The 8,345-nt window shown below is 36.4% G+C and overlaps 1 non-coding gene across 1 annotated transcript; it reads left to right on the forward strand.

Moving 5' to 3' along the window:
• The first annotated feature begins 7,889 nt into the window (after window positions 1–7,889).
• LOC145110479 (small nucleolar RNA R71) lies at window positions 7,890–7,996 on the forward strand. Its single transcript, XR_013709857.1, has one exon. It is a non-coding gene; the product is annotated as a small nucleolar RNA R71 (small nucleolar RNA).
• Window positions 7,997–8,345: the final 349 nt, after the last annotated feature.

Genomic DNA, 8,345 nt, shown 5'->3' on the forward strand with positions numbered 1-8,345 from the left:
GGTATTTACCACTGGAAATTTTTTCTTTGAGAAGGTGTAAAAATTTCCCTTTCAACTCAAAATTGGTTGTAGTAGGTATCGTAGGTCAGACCAATCCAGATTTTTCTCCATCTGTGACACGGGTTACGTACTCCTCTGGGGAGAGGTTTGATGAATCTGTTGCCACATTCTCTTCTTCGGTTGATGATTCTTTATCGGTATCAACTTTGGGTTTTGTGTCTTCTTCGCTTTCGGACCATTTAATTTATCGTTCCCTTTCCTTAGATTTTTAGAATTCGTGTTTTTGTTCGTCAAATGATGGGAAAAGATTTGATTATATGCCTCGACCCATACGCTGCAAAACAGATAATAAAGGCACTTAAATTAACCTAAAATTTTGATAGGAAAAACATAATCTGTTCACCTAGTAAACGCGTCGCGAACACTTAAGCAACCACGTGGCGTAAAGCGATGATCAGTGTTATTACAAAAAAATTAACTTTTTGCAAGGAACATCGAAGAAAAGATCGATTAATTAATAAACAAAAATCTAAGTTAAATAAATATTTTCCACAACAACGACGCAAAAAACATGATGTGGTTTTAACTAGTTAGGTTTTAAATTTATAACGTAATCTACCAATATCGGACTGCTATACACCTTAGGAAAGTAAACCTAAGCATGTAATATTATAGAAATTGTAAGACTAGTTGTCATACTCAAAGGGAATGTGTATGATTTAGTTTGGATATCTATAGATTAATTAATCTAGACATGTATTTAAACGAGAGATTTCGTTTATCGAACGTAAATCAAATAAACTAAGTAAAACTTGAAAACAATCGTAAGAAGATACATTCACTTAGATTTTATTCTCATTTTAGTTATGACTAATTCAATGATGTGTAATTAATATTTTTTTTATTACTTACTGCTCTAATATAAATTATGATTGATTATGTGATATGTGACGCGTGCAAATAGCTACACCTAATTTTACCTCCTATCCTACTAGTTATTCGACCCATGGCAATGTACCCTTTCGCAAATAGTATAGCACAAACAGTCGGGTATCGATCTCAGGGAACGAAATTAATTATTTAACCTACTTACTATTAAATTAACCTAAAAATCTAGGAAAAGTAAAATGGTTTTTATCTAATTTTGCACGTTTAGACAAACTTAAATTTTCAACAACTTATTCAATCAATTATCAAAAACACTTCTGTTAGTTTGAATCCACTTTCCCTCAATGGTTAGCTATTAATTATGACAATTCGAGTTGATTACTAAATATTATATTATTAGTAATTCAAGTCTAAATATACTAATGTTGAATTAATTCATGTAGAGCTATGCATGATCACACATAATTTAACGCATAATCAATTATTAGATAGGATTGGAGCTATGTAAGATTGAGTTAACAAACACTATTATGTTCACAATATGTGTTCTCCAGCACAGCCACATTCAAATACTTTAATTACTTATCTAAGATTGGTTCGATCTTAGCTCTAATAATCTAATGTTCACTAAATTACTAGGTAATCAGATTCATGCTGATTAATGATCACTAACTACACAGAATATGAATATAATCAATCTAGTATCAAATTAAGCATGCTAGGTATAAACAATCAAACACAAGCCATTAACCAAATAGAAAAATCCATACTAACATAACCAAACCATGAGTTCCAGCTTCATCTAGCTAACAGAAGTAGCTAGAATTAGCTACTCATAATAACAATCAAGAAAGTAAACTTCATAATTGAGAATATATTAATGTACCAAACTAAGAATAAAGTATGATCTTCTTCTTCTTCCTTCGTTTCTTCCTTCTTTTCTTCTGAAAAAATGACTCTAGAAACTCTATTTTCTCCAGCTAACCTCTCAAATCCGTAAGCATCAAGGGTATTTATAATATTCGAAATTACCCTCCTCATGTCGTGAGCAAAGGCTTCTCACGTCGTGAGTTGAGTACTAATCCGTATTGAATATAAATTCTTGCTTTCGGATGCTTATCTTCTAGAATCTCCATGCTCACGTCGTGAGACACTAATACTCACGTCGTGAGAGCGACTTTTTGCCGATTTCTTCATCTTTTAAGCTTTTAACCTCCAAAGTTCGGATCTTGTCGCTTTTAGTCCTTATTCTACAAGATGTCTTCTTTTGGCTGCAGAATATAATTTAATCTTATAAGTACCACTTATCTATGCAAATAACCAAAATATTAATAAAAATACAATCAAATATTGCCTAAAAATATATATAAATATGGCAATATCAAATACCCCACACTTAGCTTTTGCTTGCCCTCAAGCAAAACTAATTATTTTAAATTGAAACCTTCATCACTAGCATTACATAGAACAATCCATTTTGAACTCAACCATTATACCAAGACCTTAACGCGCATATTTGTGTCTAAATCTCCTAATAACTTCCCCAATCCTAGCTACTCACAATCCATATGAACCTTCACCCCTTAGCTTATACGATACTCATTTCTACAACCCTCTAAATCAATCCTCGTATATATTTCTTAACCTCAAGGTATTTTTGGTTAAGCTACCCAAGCATACATAATCTAGAAATTACAACTTTAGGTACCACAATGGAGCTATTTGGAATTTTTCACTTCTTTGATATTTGATCTTTGATTTCTTTGAATTCACCACCTATTTGTTTGATTTTTGGTTTCTTCAACTTTTAATTCTTTAGAATTTTGATCTTTTGATCTTCATACTTGATAGCTCCAAAATTCTTACAACAACTCTTTGGTAATTTCTCTCTCTCTCTCTCTCTCTCTTTTTTAATATAACTCACTTTTTTCGCTCAATTCCTACATGCTTAAGCAAGGGAGCTTAACTTCAACATTTATTGGTTAGAGATATTAGTCTAAGTGCAATGACTACATAAGCTCTCCTGGATAGATTTCAGGTTTAGGCTGCAAAACATATTATGCCATAAAAACTACCAGATTACCTTTCATATCTCATGACTTTTCACTAAGACTTGAGAAGCCACAAATATACTATAACATATGTTGGCTCAATTAAACATTTGATATCTCATTGGATCATCCCACGTAACACTAGCAACTTAACTTTAAACTATTATTACTAGATTCAATTTTTAGATTATTATCTCAAATCTATTTCTAAATTTATTTCTAAATTTTTAAATTTTCTAATTTTTCTGGCAATTTAATTTTTTGACCCCCTACCCGACATTTATTACATACAATGCCCTCATTGTATGCATACCATAAATTAAAAGCAATAAAAGGGAGAAAAATGAACAGACTCCCCTGGGGTAATAGTGGCGAGATCGATTTCTGAACGTGCGGATAACTCGAACATCTTGAATTTGACATCTTTTAAAATGGAACTTGGATCTTCAACAAATGAGATATGTAAATGTGCCGACAAAAATTTGAATCCGAGACCTGAATCTTCAATAAGAGTGGTGTAGAAAAATCCTCAAAGTATAATAGGACAATGTGGGAAAGCATACGCCACATTGTATGGTCGAGAAAATGAGTCATTAGCAGCTTCATGATATTTCTAATAAGGGCAATAGTGACCCAGGAACGAAATATGGAATAAAGGTCTTCATTTTCGTACAAATGTCAGATTCACGACGTGAGGATTAGTATCCACGACGTGATGTCGAATAAAATCAAAATTCGAAAAGTGTTGTTAACGAGCTCACGACATGAGAGATAAGTGATCACGTCGTGAATAGTAGGTCTCATAGAATGCAGTTTTCTAAAGTCTTCATTCAATAAGTGCAATGCAAACTTTTTGTCTTAACAGATTAAGACCCTTCTCAAACTCTATATTACGTGACTCTTCTCTATACTTGCTTCTCTCTTTTTTAACCCCACACTTATCTAAAATTGTGGGTCTCGACTCTCGACTCTAAATACCCAGCTAAAACTTGTATACACTTTCATATCTCTAATTCTTCATTTCCGCGTTTTTCTCTCACAAATTTCTGTAAATAAACAACTAAAGGAAGCTGAAAAGAAACATAACAATCTTAAAGTTTTGTTACACAACCAAATCAAACCAAAATAAAATCAAACACACCGAAAATAAAGTTGATAAAAACTGAAATAAAAATAAAAGGATAAAAACTAATCATCATCCTTCTCATGCAATCCGCTTCCTCCGGCTCCATCATCTCGTCGCATCCATAACTCCTCCCATGTCGGAAAGACTAGATAATGATCTCCCAAGTGAGGTGGTTGCTCAATGTTAAAGTGCCAGACTATGTTTTCCATAGTTCCCCCAATCCAATTCATACTTAAAGATAATTGGTCAAAATAACCACCCATAGTTTCTCCTCCAAAACTAGCTCCTCATATGGGTACATTATGATGCACCGGTTGTCCTCTCTCTCCGCGTCCTCTCACATTCCTCCTTCCTCTAGGTCGTGGCTGTTGTCCGGGTTCCTCTTGTGGTTGCTCGAAATCCTCATCATCACTATGTGGTATACTCCAATGAGTACCCATGTTGACCACCACCCACATAGTCTCCAGATAACCCATAGAAAACTCATTCCCCTATTTGCAAGTAAGGGTCCTAGTGATCCCGGGAAAGATTATTCCATATGAACGTGCCAAACGGGTGACAAAATGCCCACCATATATCGGGCTCCCGGGACGAGAACCGACCGCATGCTCGAGCAGCTACTCGTAAAAACGCAGCAAATACCGGGGTCATCGTTTCATGGGCCTCATACAAGCCTATTCTCCACGCAAATTCTCCAAGACTACACTCCCGATACTCCCCTCCTAAAAAGAAAACCAAAGCTTGGGAGAAATTGGGGCCTTCCACATTATCTTGGAACCGATCCAATAATCCCACTTTCCTTGGCTTAATACAACTAATTGTTGGGGCCACCGCGAACTCTCGGCTATGAAGCCATCCCAGTCGATTAGTATACCGTTTATACACTTCACGTGATATGATAGTTGGGAAGGTATACAACGGGTGTAAGTTTGCGACACCACCTGGAGCTTCTTCAACATCCCTCTGAGGACCCATATTCCTGCAAGAAAAATAACATAAAAAACAAAACCCAAAGCATAACAACCATTAAATATAAATCAGAGCATAAAATATTTCTGAAATTTAGTATTCACTTCGTGAGGGTCAAATGCACGGCGTGAGTATGGTGCGAACGCAGTCAGTCAAATTCCCAAAATCGTACCAAATTCCAAGCAAAATAGGTGCAAGTATCACATAGGTTTTTGTCAAATAGCAATTCTAAACACTAATAAGCAACATGCAAGACGTATTTCACACAAAATCAGGAGTAATTGCAAATCTTGAAGATATGAGCATAAACCCTAACCCCTAAATCTAGTAAATTGGTCAAGCATTAAGATAATGAATTGTTTACCTTAAAATGAAGATTACGTAAGCAAGAAAGTGGATGATGGATGATATCGCCGAAATCAAACGTGGGGGGACCAGAGAATTTGAGTTGACTTCGTGAGTATAGAATAAGGATAGTCAAATGTTCTTCTGATTACTTAAATTTGTGGTCCCGTGTATTTTAAAGTTCACGTCGTGGCTTTTAAGCTCACGTCGTGAATACTGTCTGGGCTAAAGACATCGGTCCATTTTAAATGAACACGAGGTGGGCTTGGACCACGACGCGTTTTCGAGTTTTTCCATTAAAAATCCATTTTTTCCTTAAAATAAAAATTACAACTCAACTTCTAAGGACCCCACACTTGATTTTTATTATAAATTAGACAACTAGATGATTAATATCCTTAAATACAAATAAAAAAATGCAAAAACTAAAAGAAAATGCAAAACGAAAAGAAAATCGCAAACCAAGCTCAGTTTGCCTCCCGAGAAGCGCTTCTTTTTGTTGGAGTCATGAGCCAGACTCCGTGCCACCTCACGTTGAATTTGCCGGAGTGTCCATCACCAATTGTATCTTCTGCTCCTTCCACCTTCTTTTGTAAGCTTGAACTCTTCTAATATTAGCCCTTTCAGAATTTTCTTTTTAACCCTTGTATCATTCTCTTCAAGCTTCCTCTTAACTCCCTTATTTACCACAAGTTTTACCTTTTCTTCATTCTTTAGCTCAACGGGAACATCCTTCTTATCCATGGTTGAACTCCTTAAGTTAGAAGTAACCTCTTCCTCATCACTGGATACCGATTCTTCTTTTTCCTCACTTACCCAAGATGTTGGAGTTTGATAAGCAATCACTTCAAAAACAAGTGGAACGGATGCTCTTGGTTTGGTGTGTTTACTTGTTGAATCTCATATTCCATTAACTTTTCCATTTCTTCAAGTTCATTCTCTTCATCTATATTGAAAACTTCACCTTGAACATCATTATTTTGAAAACCATCTTCCATTTCAAAGGTAACTTCATCATCTCCCGCTCTCAAAGTAAGTTTGGACTCGCGAATGTCTACCAAGGCCCTAACAGTATTTAGCAGAGGGCGACCAAGAATTATGGGGACATTTGAATCTTCCTTCATATCTAAAACGACAAAGTCAATTGGAAAAACAAATATCCTAATTTTTTACCAAAATATCTTCTACGATTCCCCTTAGATGTGTCACTGAACGGTTAGCCAGGTGAATTGTTATTCTTGTAGCCTTCAAATCTGGAAGGTTTAGCTTTAGATTTATGCTAGCTCCAGAATCGGATAAAGCATAAGTTTGTGTGATATTTCCAAATTCACACGGAAGAGTGAGGCGTCCAGGATCTCGTATTTTCTTTGGCAACTCTCCCAATATAACTTTAGAGCTTTGCTCACTAAGTATTACCTTGGAATTCCTCTTTAACTACTGGCGAGTATCTAGTAGATCTTGCAAGAACTTGGCATATTCAGGAACTTTAGACAATGATTCAATGCAAGGGGTATTAATTGAAATACCATTTACTTGCTCCATAAACTTTAAGTGTTCTTGTTCCAGTGGATGAATATGAGCTCTAGACGGAAAAGGAAGCGGAGGACGATAAGCTTGCACATTGGCTGAATTTTTCTGATCAGACCCTCCCCACGTCGTGGGTTCAAAGTTTCAGCAATATTCTTATCCTCGAGTTTGGACTTCTTTGGTTTGGTCCGTTCTGATTTGTATCGACTTCAAGTGCTTCAAGGAACTCGGAGATGGTATCCTCTTCACTTTCTATTACCATTACATGTGATTGAGGCTTTTCTCGGGAATTGGTGAAGATAATCTTTCATTCACCAAAGTGGTTAGTTGACCAAGTTGGGCTTCGATATTTTGGATTGATGTTTGGTGATTCTTTAGCAATGCTTGCTGGTCCATTATCACTGCATCGGTGCCATCATGTATTTTCTCCGAAGCCTCCATGAATCTTGTTAGCATGGACTCACGATCAAATTTCTTTTCTGGTGGTTGCTCTTTTTGATAAAAGGCCTTTATCAAGTTGCTTATACTTTTCTTCTTTTTGCTTCTTATATTCATCATATGGAAACCACTCTTTTTTTTGTTTCCTCCAATCTGCATCATACTTATCTCCACTCAAGTAGCAAACTTGCACCTTTTTATTTCCATTATCATCCAAGTGGAAATCTTTTGTTAAGTGCGGACCATTACATCTTTTACAACCAACTCTAATAGCATGAATTGACTGGTCCATCTTAGTCATTCTCCGGTCCATAGTATTCAGCATGGCTGGTTCAACTGGTATATCTTCAGAAGTTCCACTACCAATCCCTTTTGCCCCATCATGCCTAGGATTGTTGTACTCACGAGAATGCTTGGAAAATTCTTCAATTAACTCCTTGATTTCAGCATGATTTTTTTTAGTCAATGGCCCTTGAGAATCAAGGAGTTGCCTTGTCATGACATTAACCCCATCATAAAAAATAGAAACTTCTTGTTGCTCATTCAAGTCATTTTTGTGGCAATTCCTTATCAATCCCTTATAGCGTTCCCATGCTTCATATAGTGACTCCCCCGGTTGTTGCTCGGAATTTGCTATGACTTTCTTGAGTTTAGCAACCTTGGAAGGTGGGCAAAAGTGTTCCAAAAATTGCTCACGTATTTGCGCCCATGTAGTAATTGCACCGGGTGGAAGTGCCTTTAGCCAATCGTTAGCGGCTCCCTTGAAAGTAACGGGAAGCATTCTCAAAATCACCGTCTCTCTTGGAACGTTAGGGATGTTGAAGTAATCTGCTATGTCATTGACTTCATCAAGGTGTTTGTATGCATCCTCATAGTCTTTCCCGGAAAATGGAACATCTTTAAGTGTGGAAAGAATATGTCCTTTAAGCTCGAATGTAGCAGTGGCTGGAATTGCGGGTTGTACTAGACCGGGACCGGTGTCCTGTCGGATCCTCTTCTTG

This window comes from Lactuca virosa, chromosome 4, assembly GCF_052849685.1.
Source record: "Lactuca virosa cultivar CGN04683 chromosome 4, Lactuca_virosa_CGN04683_v6, whole genome shotgun sequence".
NCBI lineage: Eukaryota > Viridiplantae > Streptophyta > Magnoliopsida > Asterales > Asteraceae > Lactuca > Lactuca virosa.